This window comes from Lissotriton vulgaris, chromosome 10 (assembly GCF_964263255.1).
Source record: "Lissotriton vulgaris chromosome 10, aLisVul1.2, whole genome shotgun sequence".
NCBI classification, from domain to species: Eukaryota; Metazoa; Chordata; class Amphibia; order Caudata; family Salamandridae; genus Lissotriton; species Lissotriton vulgaris.
The window spans coordinates 1,079,539,271-1,079,556,315 of NC_141698.1; the positions used below are offsets into that span (position 1 = coordinate 1,079,539,271).

A 17,045-nucleotide genomic window follows, 5' to 3' on the forward strand; every position below is an offset into this window, starting at 1 on the left:
GGACTGAACAAGGTACCTACAATTCACTGACTTAAGAATCCCGGGAGAGTAGTAGTGCATAAGTAATATTCCTCATTTGGGCATTCGTTTACAGAGATGCCATGGAAAGCAGCGGGTTAGAGGATTCGAGTCTTTCATCTTCGTCAATCTTAATAAATACAACATGGACCATTCATTCTTATAGTGCACAACATAAACTTACTTGTGTGGCTCAATGATTAGAGCGGCAGACCCCGATGCAGAGGTCTAGCCCGGGACCAGGGTACAATTCCCCGCCTCGGCGGGTCTTGGGCTCAAAATTCCACGGACCTGATCATTCTCGCCTCGGTGCCTACTCCAATCATGGAGTCCCACTCTGCAACTCTGGGCAATAGCTTGCTTAATCTCCACAACGGTCCCCACAATGCTAAGGATTCCTGGCCTCCACCTTGGGGGTGCCCAGGAGTGGACGACTCACAGGGAAAGCCAGGATGGGTTCCTCAGCGGTATTCGTACAAGCGCCTTGAGACCCTTGCGGGTGAGTAGTGCGCTATACAAGTATCAATTTACATTTACTTGTCTATAGATAACTGAATTAGAGCTGTGCCTGTTCCTCCCAACCCCTCCTCCAAAGGCACCATTCAGAACCATGCGTCACATTCCTGCATCACACTCACTCCCTACTGTATTGATCATGAAATAATTCGATCAAGCTTTTACCCAATAAACACCCTTCTGTCACAATTAAGTCTTAAATTCCCCTAGCACATCACATCTCGGGGACCCCCCACCCTCCCCTACCCTGCAGCATGCATGTACAAGGGAGAGATTTAAAAAACTAAATTCATGAAAATGGCCTAAGAATGTACGAGGGGGAGGGGCGGTAGCAGGGGGGATGAATTATAAACTTACAGATTAGATAGGTACATCCTGCCCGCATTTTATGCGAGAATTTTCAACAAACGGCAAACAACTGCTGAAAGAGGTCAAAGGCAGAGACTGGAGCTAGGGGGGCAGACAGACAGACATACACATGCGAGACACTTACAGTGGACTTAGTGGGTTTTACCTGAGGGGGAGGGAGGTAGGTTTTATCCTGAATAGGGGGGAGTAGTAAAGAAACCTCTACCCCCGAACTATTGATACATCTGAGACCAGCCATCATATTGCCAGGGGAGGTGGGTGGTGCTTCTCTTTATTACAGAGGGAGTACACTGTGAGACCTCCCAGCCATGCAACTTAAAAATAAAAAAAAATCATATTGTGAAATGCTGAGAAATGCAAGTTACAGTGCCAATACAGCGCTCACTTGTCAATGCGATGTTCCATTGGCGACTAACAATGCAGTAGCTCCCTGCATTAGTAACGTCACGCAAAAAATACATTCCCAAACCGAAACATACATGATATCCCCCAGTCCACTCAAACTCCATGCATCTTACAAATACATGACATTTTTTTTAAAAACACAATCATAGAATCTTGTCAGTTAGAGCAACAAGTCCCTGAGGGTGTACACAGGTCCCCGAGGGTGTACACAGGTCCCTGAGGGTGTACACAGGTCCCTGAGGGTGTACACATGCCCCAATGATTTTCGAATAATAGTAACTCTAGTACAAAAGGCAAACTACAAACTCTGCAATGGACCACTGTCGACTAATGTAGCTCAACAGACCCACAAAATGCAACAACATTTAAAGACCAAAAAGCAGTGACAATTGTTCGCCCTCTCACTCCTGTGGTTCAATTCCACTCTCACGCGACAGTGTAAGCGTTGAGTAACTAAATGAAGAAAAGGTAAAAGTTGCAATGACTGCTGAAAAGCTACGTTCGTCTTCAATGCATCAAAAATATATTTTGCTGGGAAAAAAAGATCTTCACAGAAAAGTTGAAAGCACAGATAATCAACGTAAGAGCTGTCATGTCCCCAAAAATGCTACTAACCCCATTGATGAAAAATTTTTTAGTGCTAGAATTGTTTTAAAATACCTGACCAACAGAAGTGTTATTTTGAATTTAAAGACTTAGGCGCACCTGCTTCGGGCGCACCCCGAAAACCACTAACAGCAGCAGTACTGCCAGTCTGGTTTCTGCACACAGCAAGGAACAGAAAGGGTCCAGGGGGTCTTTGTCTGTTTCTTGGGGCCCCTCAAGATGGCGGGCCCTGACTGAATGCTGAGCTCGCTGTGGAGGGAGGCCACTGAGTCGAAGAGGAGATTTCATTATTCAAGTCATTCTTAAGGGGCTATTTTAAATCTGTAGAAGTGAGAATAGAGTGCAGGGTTGCTAATGGCCCCAGCCTGCCACCGTCCTTGTAAAATGCCTTTATTAAACCAATTCTCTGAATCCTTCGGGGAAAGCAGTCAGTTCCACTCCTGGGCAGATGAGACACTGACATACAAGACAGCAAGAACTCAGAACACGTGGCGGTAAATTACAGGAATCCCCACCAAGCTACCAGACTTACCGCACAGTGACATTCATTCTCTTTGCATGCCCCCTCTAAACTACCCACACTGCCCTGCCCGCCTTCTTTCCAAGACAAAACAATCTGCCCCTACTAAACTACTACCCTGCCCACCTTCTTTCCAAGCCAAAACAATTTGCCCCAATAACCTACCTGCCCTGACCACCTTCTTCCCAAGCCAAAACAATTTGCCCCTTCTAAACTACCTGCCCACCTACTTTCCAAGCCAAAGCAATCTGCCCCATCCTACTAAATTAACTGCCCTGCCCACGTTCTTCCCAAGCCAAAACAATCTGCCCTTTCTAAACTATCTGCCCTGCCCACCCTCTTTCCACGCCAAAACAAGTGCATGCCACCTACCAGATTTGCAACCAAAATATCTCACCACAAGTTGCATATCACAGAATTGAGCGGATAAAAGACAAAAAAAAAAAAAGAAGACGCATAAAAATGTATTGTCAATTTAAAAGCCCCAGACTCTAAGCGCGTGTTTCAGTTAGAAAGGAGTGCACCCTTCACGGCTCGAGCTCACGTGTGTCTGTTTATATGACGATGAAGATTTGGCGCTGGTTGGAAAATGCAAAAGTAGTTCTACCCCCTCTGGCCATAAAAACACCACCCACTGATATTTTTTTAAACTCATAATATATATTTACAAAGCTCCCGGCGCTCACCGTTTTGTTCTAGTGTTATATTAAGAAAGCTTTCCTTTTCTTCCCTCTCCTCTGGGGCTCTCCTAGTGCGGATATATATTGTGTAAACCCATCTCCCAGCAGCTCTGCCTCTGTGGATCATCTCAGCAGACTATTCATGTGGTGTTTCTGTCTCTATTGGCCGGTCACCTCTGCCGAGGATCACACGGGTGCATTAGTGCTTCATGCTCCAGCTGCGCCCAGGCCCTGCTCTGGCTGCCTTCCAGCTCCTCCGAGGCCTGCGGGGTTTGCCGTTGTCTGATGCGTGTGTAATGCAAACAAGGCAGGCTCGCCAAGCGAGGCGCTTTAACACGTTTGTGTTTTATAAATGTTTGCTGTCTGCTGTCAAAACCCTGAACATGGAGCAGCGAGAAAACTGGCTGCAAATTCAGCGGCGTGCAGACCAGGGGCTCTCGCGTCTCGAGAACAACCAGAGACTCTTGCGGGAAACCAGGGCTTAAGTGGGATGAAAAAAACTGGGGGGTCACTCAAAGGGGCGTGGTCAATGTAATTAAGGGCGTGGCTTTAAAACATGCTAAAGATCTGTGTTTAGCATAGTGTGCCGTCCGACTTGTATTTTGATGCTTCAGTCATTGCATCCAGATATGTGATACAACAAGTAACATCATACCTACAAATCAGGACTATTGGCTTTGTCAATGGCTATTAGTTGCATAAGATAAATAAGCTGCAACTATGGCTTGTACATATAATATTGAAAAAGCTTCCAATTAAAGCCCTGGTGACACCACGACAATGTTGCTGCTCTTGCGTTTCAGAAAGAGAAGGGCAATCCAGAGAGAAAATGACTCTTTAAAGGATTTCCTTTCCCCCACAGCGCTCACCTGGAATGACGTCATGCCGTAACTTCCACTAGTGAGAAGTGAGCAGTGCACATCCATGTGCTTGCTGTCTCGAAACGGGTCTCTAATGGGCTGTTTTGTGCCCTGGCATTTTTTTCAGGACTGCAGTGACAGCAAACTGCTGTCACTACAGTCCCGGAAAAAAAGCCTGTTCCTGGGCTCAAAACAGAGCCCGATAGAGACGCGTTTCGAGGCCCCCCCTTAAAAAACTGCTGGTGCACAGACCCCTTGAGACACGGCCCACTTAAAGCCCTGCGGGAAACAGCCTTTACAACGCATGCATTACTCCGCAGGACTTTACCCCGCATTTTTTACACCGCACAAACTTTTACAACGCAGAGCTTTACACCGCAAACTGTTACAACAAATTCCACTAAGTAACGCCCCCTGGAGTTAGAATAGTAACTGCGTTGTAATGGGGAATGTGTTGTAAAGGAGTGCGTTATAAAGCCCTGCGTTGTAAAAGATTTTGCGGGGTAAAAACATACAGGGTAAAGTCATAAAACCGACCCTTGAAGTTCATTTCTTCTGCAGCGTCCTGTACTCGGGGAGGCCGCTGTCCAGATCGGTGCTGCGGCTCTAGCACAAGACCTTCTAAAGATCGCTCCATTGGACCGAGAGCTGAAGTCGAAAGGAAAACCATCAGCGTCATTTAGGGGTCGCAGCTGCAACCTCTGACTTGCTCCTTGTGACCCTAGGCGTGGCAAAATCAGTGGCAGCGACACAGGGGCGACTGCTTGGGGCTCCACTTTCCTTGTTTTCTATCGCTTTTATTACAATAATAGAGAATAATATTATTAATTATTAGTGTAATAAAAATGCAGTACACTTAGCTGGAATATGACTCTTCCTGGCAGCTGAGGCAGGGCCGGCTTTAACACTGGTGGTGGTCGGCGCAACATTGTTTGTTGGTGCCCCCCTGTTAAAAAGGGTTTCAAAGACAACCAGTAACCAAAGACCCTTTTATGTTGCCCGGCGGTATCGCCTCTATGACCCACCAATGTTAATCAATGAAGAAGCAGGCGCTGGAGACTGGAAGGCAGGAAACGAGGATTTTATTCTCTCCGGAGGAGAACACATCAAGTCAGACAGCAAGTATCGTCACGAGGTGCTCTAACCACATCTCTGAGGCCTGGCCTCTTATACTAGGGTTTATGACCTTTATTGCACATAACACATTCTCGCAACACTTTGATGTTTGAAAGAACATCCTCGGAATCTCCCCTTCAGGCCCGTTCCCACATACATTTTCAGTTGGATTCCCCACCCCGGTCACAACAGGTGATGGTTGTCGCACAGCAGGGCATTCCGCTGATTCACGGAATGCATGGGGTTGATCAGATCTCATAGGGTGGGGGCTTTGATCGGCTCGAGGGTCTTTTGATGGGGAGGGGAAGCTTCCTACTGTACGGGGTAATAAACAGTATCCGCAGGGCCAGGTGGCGGCCTGGGAACAAGGAAGACAAACGGGGACACAGGAAAAGGGGGTTTGCATCAAAAGGATCTGAGGCCATGAAAGGAATGAGGGAAGGTGTCGTGCTGGGAACAGGATGGGATTCTGTGGTGAAGCTGCGCTGAAGAGGGGTTTATGACCCAAGGCATGAGAGAGCGGGGGTTGTCAGCGTGCGGGGGGATGCTTGCGAGGTTAAGAGAGAGAGAGACGCGCTGGCTATCAGCGAGGGGCAGGGAGGCCATGGTGCTCAAAATGGCTGCCGCTTACGCGCATGAATGGGCTCGAAAAGGGGCAAGATGGCGCCGATAATGTTCACCAAGCTGTATTAATTTTCCACACACAGAGAATTTAACCTTAGAAAAAGCTATTGAGGTTGCAAGTAGTATTGAATCTATTTCTGTCTACATGCAGCAGATGTCATTGAGTACACAGGTACATGCTTTGCAGGGGTGGATTCTGAAAAACATAAAGGAAAGAAAAGTGAGGGGAATATAAAAATTTAGAGTGTTACAGATGTGGTAGCAAAAATCATTGCGGTAATGCTTCATGTTGTCCTGCTTTTGATAAAGTGTGAGCTAAATGTATAAAAAAAAAGACTTTGAAAAGGTGTGTAATTCTAGTAGCACTAAATCTGCACAAAAATGTTAATGTGGTTGAGATGACAGCTAGTAATAAAATTAAATCTGAATCTGAAAAGGACAGTGTGGTGTTGTGTGTGGAGGAGGCATACGGAGAGAGTGTAAAGGATGAAGTATTGCACATTGGCTCATGTTGTGTAAAAAGACCATATTATCTTTTTGACGTATCTGGTGATCCAATTAATATGATGGTGGATTCTTGGTGTTTTTTTTTTACAATAATAGGGATCAAAGAGTGGGAAAGATTTGATAATATGGCTCTCAAGAACACATGTGGACCTGAGAATGTATCAACTGTGGTTTCTTGTACATGGCAACATTGTCCTCATTGTATCATCTGTCTGCTGTGGTTTCTCGAGTCTTTGTTAATAAAAAGATTTTTTTTTAAAAAAAGACATGTGGGTGTCCAGTTGCCTATGGAGGGGAGCCCATAGAAGTGTTAGGTGAATTTGATGCCTTTAGAATTTTTGAGGTAACGAAGCTCGAAGTACAACTTATCGTGTCTTTTGGGGTGGCTGGAACAGAAAAACCTAGGGCTTATACTTGATCCAAACAGTCCCGACCAAGTATTGTTACGGAAAGGTTACATAATGGTGTGTGCAATGGATAAATGCCATTGGGTGAGTGTGTTTCCAGACGTATTCAGGAGAGATTGGGAAAGTTGAAGGGTTTCTCTCATCAAATCATTTTGTAGTCAGGTGCCACTCCAGTAGTACATAAGGTTAGGCATGTGTCCGTCGACATGAGGAATGAGTAAACAAATGAGTTGAAAAAGCAGGTTGACAAATGGATAACTGAAGCTACTAAGAGCTTAGAATGGCTTTCCCCTATTGTGTTGGCAAGAAAAGCCAATGGGTTGCTGAGGATGTGTACGTACTTGTGAGACCTTACTGACAGGATTTGGGCTGACAGACATAACAGATACTTTCCTCACTTAAGGGTGCTAAGATTTTTACAACCTTAGATATAATCGCTGCATATCATCAGATTGTATTGAGGCTTGAATCAAGACATTTAACACTGTTCATTACTCCTGAAGGGGCATATAGGTTTAAGTGTATGCCATTCGGTTTGACCTCTGCTTTGTCAGGTTTTCAGTGGTGTCCAAAGACCTACCCAATGTCAGGTGTTTCCAGGACAACATCTTGGTTTTGGGATAGGATATATCTTCCCACAATAAGTCCTTAGACAGGATTTTGTTTGTGTAAAAAGAAAAATGTATGACGATGAGAGCCAGCAAATGAAAATTTGCGTTAGATTGTGTTGATTATTTGGGGCATAAAATTTTGGCACGAGGAATTGAAATGAAAGAGAGATTGGTAAAGTCAATATCAGAATTTCCGACACTTGAAAATGAAAACCAGTTGCGATAATTTTTAAACATGCTGGAATTTCATTCCTAATTTATCCCCAAATGTGCTGAGTGAACACACAACTTTAGGTTGTTGCTCAAGAAGAATGAGAAATGTGTATGGATCAAGGATATTGGTGAAAAGTTTAGTGTGATCTAACAGGAGGTTGCTAATGCCATACAGTTGAAACAGATTGATACATGTTGTCCTTGTATTATTGTGACAGTTGCCAGTCAGTACAAGCCAGGTGCTGTATAACTGCAGGTGCGAGAGGGGAAAGATGAAACTGTTACTTCTGCATCTCATGCCCTTAGGAGGTCTGAGATTACTTATGCAGTGAATTACCGTGAGGCTTTGGCTTGCTGGTTGGAAGTTGACCATTATAGAAACTATTTGTGGGGTGTGTAATTAACTATTTGTGTGGATCACAAGCCCCTGGTTAATTTATTCACTACTAAAGGAGCTCGTAAAGCCATGCATTGCCAAGTGGAAATTAAGGCTACATGAATTTTCAAAATCCTGCTGAGTACATAGCCGGAGTAAAGTATATCTTTGCAGATTGTCTCTCTCGGTTGCCCTAAAGGAAGAGACTGTTATGGAGGATGCTGATGAGGAAGATTTTAGTATGGTTGGAGTTGATACCAATTCAATGAATGATTTCATTTCTGACAGTGAGTAGAAATCTGCTTTTGAAGGGGACTACATTTTATAAGAACGTAAGTGTTTTATTGGTAAGGATTGGCCGAAGGACAATTAATATACATGCGGGAGTCTTTAAAGCATGTTTTTCCGAAAATGAGGATGTCCAAAGGCATTCTGAAAAGGGAAGATTTATTGGTTGCACCAAGTGGTGTCCGTGGCAAATTTTGAATTTAGCACATGAAGGTCATGTTAGTATGAGGGCCATGAAAAAGAGAATCAGGGACAGGTTTTGGTGGCCAGGGATGGATAAGGAAGAGGAGCTTTTTGTGAGGGAGTGTGTGGATTGTGCCATCAGTGACCAGTCCAAGTTACTGTACCAAGCCCTGTCGAAGCAGTGCCAGTTCCTGACAAAGCGTGGCTTAAACTAGGTATGGATGTCATTTACCCCATCAATGTGGTCAGAGAGAGTTGTAGATTGGGTATTGTGCTGGTGGAATTTGTGAAGTCTTACAGTGAACTTATATGAAAATATGCACATTTTAGTATCAACGTTGTGCATATCTACTGCTGTCAAAGCTTCTTTACTAAAATTCCTTTCTTTTTTTAACCCCCCTTATCTATCAATCTACATATCTATTGGCCTGGCAGTCATGGCAGACAGTATTTAGAATTACTCAAAAAGCTACCAAATTTCCGTTTTTATCCACATTTAAAAATAAATACAGACAAGAAAATAAATGTTTTCAGTATGTATTTATGTGTAAAAATCTGTAAAAATGGAAAACAGGGAGCCTTATTCATAATGCTGGCAGTGAGTTCCGGAGCTGGGCCGCTTCTACTCAGAAAGCAGTGCCTGCTGTGGATTTCTTATGGTGAGGTGGTATGAGGGCAAGTGCCGCAAGCCTGCAGCGCAGCGCTCTGTTTTGTGTGTCTTATATCAACGGATTAATTTGTTTATACGTTTTATATAGCGCTAGCTAGACCAGCAGGTATCAGAGCACTTTACATACAATGCGAGATTGTTTGATTGAAGTGTATATATATATGTATATATATATATATGTATATATATATATGTATATATATATATGTATATATATATATATATATATATATATATATATATATATACACAGACAAAGAAAATCGTTAGGCAGTGAGGAAGTTACGATATGCAGACATCAGAACAGCATTAGTAATGGTGTAAAAGACAAAGTAGACGGCTGAAATAATCAATCAACTGCAGCAACAGGTCGAGTCGGTTCGGGTGTGAGCTTTGAGTATGTAGCTCGATTTGACTTTACGACATTAGGGCGTCCTCACCTGACCGCATCATTGGCGCAGCGGAAACTCGCCGCTCTCTAAGCAGAGTTGACAGCACAGCACCTAAAAGGGAATTCTGTGAAAACAGAATTTCCCCTTTATCTCCACCATGTATTGTATGTATTCCCTTTCACGCATGGCTTGACAGACGTAAGATCTTAGCCTGCAAGTCCACCATTATCAGCTTTGTCAAACTGCAGGGGGATTACAAGTGGATAAAGATCAGCTTTCAAGAGCATCACTGGTCTGGCAAGAAATGCTCTGCATCATATCAGATTCTTGATTCTTTACCCCCGAAGAGGACTTCAAAGCCGAGGTCCAAGCCATAATCCTCTATACGACTGAATATGTGAACGCTCCACTGACCGGTGTTAGATCTGGCATTTCTTGGCGTGATTACCCCAGACTTTTTGCCTCTACCACCTTTGATTTTAGACGCTTTGGGTACTTTGCCACTGCTGATCAGTGTCAAAGTGCAAGTGCTCCCTTTGTGAAGTGTAATGATAATTGGTTGTTCATGATTGGTATGTTTGTCTTACTAGTAAAGTCCCTAGTGATGTGCACTGTGTGTGCCAGGGCTAGTAATGCAAAGGTGCGCGGAGAAGGAACTCAAGCCTGCAGTGTAGGGCCTGCGAGCAGTTCGCTAAGTTAGCACGTTGTCCTGACAAGTGCCCAGAGATGGAGAGCACAGAGATGGAGATTGAGTCAGATGATGAAGGAAGGCTACTCAAGGTCTGCTCCACAGTGGACTGTTGTGCATCGGGAAGGGAGGTTTCCTCACCTATCACACTCCACACACGGCAGCGACTGCCAGGATGCCTCATCTGGTTGCCCAATTCTCATGGATGCACCCTGGACACATGCAATTGGGCGATAAGGACAAAACCTGTTAAATTGCAATTTATAAACGTGAACATCACTGGCGCCATCTTGCCTAACAAGAGCCATTGTCCGCACGTAAACAGAATCCATTTTAGGTGCCGCGGCCATCTCCCGCTTTGCAAGTCACCCACGATTCACCCTGACCTCGCAACCATCCTCGGTGCCCTGATTCAGCATGACCAAATGCACTAAGGTCATAAAACCTTGTCCTCGTGACAAGACCCTGGAGCCACTTCCCGCCCTAAACACGTTTGTCCTTTCATCCTCCAGGCCCTTCTCATAACCCCCAACTGCACCTGGCCACTCGATCCAGTCCCAGGCTGTAAACCAAGCCCTGCGGACGTAGTTTATTGCCCCCACACAGCAGGACTTGTTGCACGAACAGAAATGCTTGATCTTATCACTTGCATAACCCTTAGATATGACCGATCACACACATTTACAGATCCTGTTGGAATGTCCAGCTGCGAGATATCAATCACTAATTACGACCCGGGTGGGGGACGACAAACTGTTGGGACTCTGTGAGAACCTGCTGGGGGTGGGAATTCCTAGGATGTTTGACCACCAATAAAGTTACTATAAATTGTATAAAAAGGGGAGCAGCGGAAAAGTTGTGAGAACACCTCCTGAAGACATCCCTTGTGTCAGACCCGACGTGTTCTCCTCTGGAGCAATAAACCTGTTCTTGCTTTCCAGTTTCCAGTGCCTGCCTCTTTATTTTGGTAACTATCAATATTGGGAATTAGAGGCGTCTTGCGCCAAACAGCCTGGGTATTCGTTAGAGATTGGCTGTTTTTTCAGAAACCCATGAGAGATTCTTTTAAATCCCTGTTGCAGAAGATGTATTTGAAGGCGGGGCACATTAAACTCTCTTGAGTGACGCTCCTCAGCTGTGGAGCCTCTCAATTTAGGAAGTTTGGGTTCGAAGTACCCTATGTTCAAGCTCCATCACCACCTCCTCGGAAGGCAGCAGTCAAAACAACGTGGTTGCCTCAAAGACCTGTGCCTAACAGGTTTTCCAATAAAAGTGTTGCACAGGTATATACTTTAAGTAAGTGGTATGCAAACCATCATATGGTGTGCATGTTAAACGTCAGGAAGAGGCACACCGTCTCCTCAGGGTACATGCCTTTTAATCTCAGTTCATGCATTCATGTAGTGAGAAAGAGAATCAGTAATTAATGTCTAAGTTTGCATAGGCAATCAGACACACCTCTCTACACGGGGTAAATGTTTACATATTGTAAGACACCTTTCGCTGCATGTTTCATGTAACTAGTGGCAGGAAGCGATTCGAGATGTAAATATTTCAGTAGAAATAATACCTCTGTGTGACATTTCTTCATCCTACATACAATGCATCTCTCAGCCATATAACCTATATGTTTGTGTGTGTGTGTGTGTATATATATATATATATATATATATATATATATATATATATATATATATATATAGATATATATATATGTGTGTGTGTGTGTGTGTGTGTATAGATAGTTATGTGTATATATATATATGTGTGTATGTGTATATATATATATATATATATATATATATATATATATATATATATACACACACACACAAATGCACACATATACATACACCATAAATATTTAATTACTGGAAAAAAAATAATAGAAGCATTACCTTTCATTACAACAAATCTATATAGTCAAGACGCATCTCAGTCATACAGTTTATCTATATATACACATTACAAAGTGGCAGTGGCCACCGTTCAGTTAGGGTTAGGACTGTATAGTATATATAGTATAGTATATAACTCCTGCCGTCGCCATGCACTGCTTATAACCTCACATATTACTTTACTTATAACATTTTCTCTGACATCATATTTGACATCTGGATAAAAATCATAGGGGACAAAATTATGAGTGGAGACAAAATGTTGGTCCTTATGTTTTAGTCCTTATGTTTTAGTGGACCAACGTCCATTTTGTCTCTAGGTTGGTGGCAGCAGGAGTTTAGCATCCCACTTATGCCAGATTCCAACTTAGGACCGTTCTTTGGTCAGTTCCTCTCCTTTGTGAAGCAACTCAACAAGTGTTCTGGTCCTGTTAGTGCCACCTCAAACAATTTTGTAAGATCTGGCCCTATCTTTCAAAGGACTGTTGGTAAACTGTAGTCAAGACAATCATCAAGTCTAGACTTGACTGCTGTAATTCTCTTTGCCAAGGGCTACCCAAACTACTTTTACTATTGTTTTAACATATTCAGGACACATCTGAAAGGCTTCTGAATGGCCTCAGGGCAACTTGCCTATTTGCACTCCATGTTTAGGAAAATCTCAAAACCAGTATTTTCTAAATATTCGTCATTCATTCATTGAAGGAAGGCCACTCAGACCACGTCATGAACCTCGGCATCGTACTCGACTCATCACTCACCATGAACCGACAGGTCAATGTCGTCACTTCCTGCTGCTTCAACACCCTTAACATCCTCCGCAAGACCTTCAAGCGGATACCCCCTGAGTCAAGGAAGACAGTCACTGACGCACTCATCGCAAGCAGACTGGACTATATAAATGCCCTCTACGCTGGCATCAACAAGTCCGTACTCTGCAAACTACAGACAATACAGAACACTGCCGCCAGACTTGTCCTCGGCATCCCCGACACGAACGCAACAGCCAACACCTACGAAGTTCCACTGGCTTCCCGTGGAGAAAAGATTCACTTTCAAAATCCTCACTCAGGCCTACAAATGCCTACACAACAACGAACCCAAATACCTTAAACACAGAATCAACTTCCACATACCCAAAAGAAACCTCCGATCTTCCAACCTCGCACTGGCCGAAACCCTGCGCATCCACAGAGCCAGAGCAGGCGGAAGATCCTTCTCTCACATTGCAGACAAGACCAGGAACGAGCTACAGGCAGACATCAGACACACCCCCTCCCTGAACACCTGCAGGAAGACCCTCAAGACCTGGCTCTTCGGCTAAACAGATCTGCGGACCCCCCTCAGCGCCATGGGACCCTCACGGGTGAGTGCGCGCTTACAATTCCCAGATTGATTGGTTGATGCAGCTCCACTGGCCCACCAGGAGGCGGTGGATGTTGTAGACATCTCGGAAGCTATTGCCAGCTAAGTTTCAATATATACATTTACTGTCCGCTACTGGCACACACTGCTTGACTGCTGCAGGGTGCAGCTAACATTACAAGATTGGTGTTCTAAATATGTAAGCGGTGCTTATCGTCCTCAAACCTTAGAATCTGTGCAGTAGCCAGGCCCGCCAAAAAAATGAGGTCAGCTTATCTGCAGTAACTCAAGATAATACTGCGTTTCCTGCAACGAAGTGTGTCCAACATGCAGATTACAGACAGCTCCGAACTGGGGAACCAAACGCAGCCTTGGCAAAAATGCTCAATCCTTACCCGCTCCCTTCGTGTCCTCGTGCTCCCTCTTTCCATCCACCCATTCTTTTTGCCGCCTTCTCTCTCCTCTCACACTCTGATCGCTTTCTCTACACTGTCCTTTTCTCTCCTTCACTTTTTCTCAGTCTTGAAGCCTCAAGGGAGCTGAGGAAAGTGACAAATGTAACTGGAGCAGCCCTGGGCTTTCAAACCCGGCATCCAAGGGATCCTTCGCACTGTGGAAATGCCCAGGAGAAAAACATTCTACACAAACACAAAACCATCCATGAAAGCTCTAATTACTGGAATTTTAAAGGGAGAGATGTACCGTCTATCCTGAAGGTAGGCAGCCACAGCAGACACGTGTAAACGTATGAAGCTGAAAGCTAGACCAGAAACCTGCGAATGTAGACGGTAACAAAGAATGTCTTGCACTATGGCTTCAAAAGGATCAATTTGTTTTGAGCACACAAATCTTTTCCACTTTGCCGCATAGCAGGCCAGGGTGGTAGGTCTACGTGCCTCTTTAAGAATGATCATGCATTCCGGGGGAATATCGAGGGATCCAAATTCAATGACTTCAGGAGCCAGATCCCAAGGTTGAGTGACCCGGTGCCTGATTTCTCCATGGTTCTGCGTGAGAAGGTCCGGCCTGTTGCGAAGCCTCTCGTGAGAAACCAGAGCAGGTTTCGAGCAGATTTGTCAAACCTGGCTGGCGAGCCTATATTGGAGCCACTAGGCTGAGCAAGATGGTAACCCCTCTCCTGTGGAGCAGGTCTAACTTGATTTGTGTGTTCAGAACTAATCTGTCGGGTAGAACATTTGATTAGCCAATCATCCAGATAAGGGAAGATCCGAGCCATCTGTCGACGCAGGTGTGCGTCTACCACCACAAGGCAGCTGGTGACCACCTGAGGTGCTGTAGTAACCACAGAGGGAACTACTTTGAATTGGTAGTGCTTACGGCTGACCACAAACCTGAGATAGTGGCGATAAGGCGGATGTACTGGTATATGAAAATAAGCGTCCTTCGCAGTCTCGGGCAGTCATAGACGCCCTGCTGGAGAAGCGGAATAACATACTGGAGCGTAACCATAGAAGTGTCCTGACAGGACGTATCCGTCCACCTTTACGAATGTGGATATGAACAAGATAGAGCAGAAAACTGAGGTCACCCATTGAAGTTACAAATCAAAGTAGGATTGTAGAAAAGGATCCGTCAGTGCTTCTAGCATTATTGTCAGAATGTGGGTTAGGTTCAAGAAACCTAGAAGGTGAGAAAAGGTGAGAGCCAATTTCCTGTACCTTTTGAAGTGACAAGGGTTTTAAAATGCTGTGAAATTAAGCGATGGGAAAGTGTAGCAGAAAAGAATAGCCATTCGTAAAGGGAAGATACATGTAAGTAGCAAAGAAAGATCTAACAAGTGCAGTGGTTTTGAAATTGACAAGGATTCTCAGTGTGAGGAAGGAGTTCAGGGAAGTGAAATAAGAGATTATGTAGAAAGTGAAGGTAACTCTGCGGAAGGGAATGTACAGGTAACAGGGAATAGGAGAATCCAGAAGACAAAAGGATTCGGAGCAAACCTGCATGGATGTCGGATTATGTGTGTGAAGGGGATGGGACGGAAACGCTTCGCTTGAACTTGGTGTTGCAACGCTTTACTTCTTCCATTATTCTCTATTTTTCTAGGGTATTATTTGACGAATCGTATCCTGTATTTTGAGATATCTTTCTGTGCATAGCTTGTAATTCTTGAGTTTATAAGTGCATTCTTCCAGGCATTTTGTGCATTTTTATTCATAACTTTATGTGTATTCATAGATTCACATGCCTGAATCAGAGTAGCAAGCAATACAATATGCACATTCTGTGTTGGTAAAGCATACATTAGTCTGCAGATAGGAAACATTTGCGACTGTAAACCAACAACATACAACGTCATGTAGTATCTAGTAATAAAGAGATGTGCATACCAGTCAAGGATGGTGGGAAGCAAGAAGGCTCACCTCACTGGAATAGATGGCGAAGCACTGCTCTGCCCACTGCTGCGTCTTTCGTTAGCTCAGCATCCAAGCAGTAGTGCCTGGTGAAGGTATGCGGGGACTTCCAGGTCGCCGCTCTACAGATGTCCAGGAGTGGCACTCCAGCAAACAGTGTCGCAGACGTGGACATGGCTCTCGTGGAATGGGCTTTGGCCCGCGAGTCCAAAGGCCGCCCAGCCTCGTCATGGCAGAAAGTTATCGCTGAAGAGATCCACCTTGATATACTTTGTTTCGTCAAGGGCATGCCCTTCCTTGGTCTGCTGAATGCGACAAAGAGTTGGGGTGATTTCCTGAATTGTCTCGTTCTGTCAATATAGAATTTGAGGCATCTCTGAATATCTAAAGAGTGCAGCGTTCTTTCAGCCGAAGTAGATGGGTTCGGAAAGAATGATATGAGAACCACTGGCTCATTAAGATGGAAGACCGATGGGACTTTGGGTATGAATCGTGGGTTAGTACGCAGGATGACTCTGTCCTCTTTGAATTGTAAGAAAGGGTCCTGGATGGAGAGGGCTTGCAATTCACCGACCCTTCTGGCTGAGGTTAAGGCCAGGAGGAGGGCCGTCTTCCACGACAGGAATTTGATATCCGTTTTGTGAATAGGTTCGAAGGGATGCTTCATCAGTTGGTGAAGGACCACGTTGAGTTGCCATGACGGAGGGATAGGTTTTGGCCTTGGAAAGGACCTGAATAGGCCCTTCAGGAATTGTTTGAAGAGCCTGTCCGCCCACAGGGAAGGACCCTCAGAAGTTCTTGTGAACCTAGATATTGCTGCCAGGTGAACCTTGATGGACGCATCGGCAAGACCTGACTGCGCCAGGTGTAGCAGATATGGCAGCAGTTGCTGTGGGGTGACATGGAAAGGGTGTAGGTCTTCTTTCGCACACCAGACACAGAAGCGTTTCCATTTGAGAGAATAGGTCTTTTTAGTGCTGTCAGCTCTAGCTTTAGCTAGGACATCTCTACACTCCTGCGGAATGTTCAGGTGGCTGAATTCGCGGTATTCAGGAGCCAGGCTGATAACTTCAGAGGGACCAGGTTTGGGTGGAGAACCTGCCCTTGGGACATTGTGAGCAGGGTCGGATGACTGTGTAGGCGAAGAGGTGGTTGGATAGACAGGCGATTAAGTTCCGTGTACCAATGCTGCCTCGGCCAGGATGGGGCGATGAGAATCAGGGTGCAGGGCTCCGATTTCATCTTCCTGATTACCCTGGGTATCAGTGGAAATGGCGGAAGGGCGTAAGCAAACACGTTCCGCCAAGCTATGGAAAATGCATTCCCTAGCGTTCCTGGTTGGGGAAGCCTGCTTGCGAAGC

At 44.9% G+C, this 17,045-nt stretch overlaps 1 protein-coding gene across 1 annotated transcript in view; it reads right to left on the reverse strand.

Annotated features, from left to right (window-relative positions):
* LOC147689343 (ubiquitin-conjugating enzyme E2 E2-like) overlaps positions 1–17,045 on the reverse strand; it is a 650,182-nt gene that overhangs the window by 256,841 nt on the left and 376,296 nt on the right. The gene's annotated exons all lie outside the window — the stretch shown is intronic.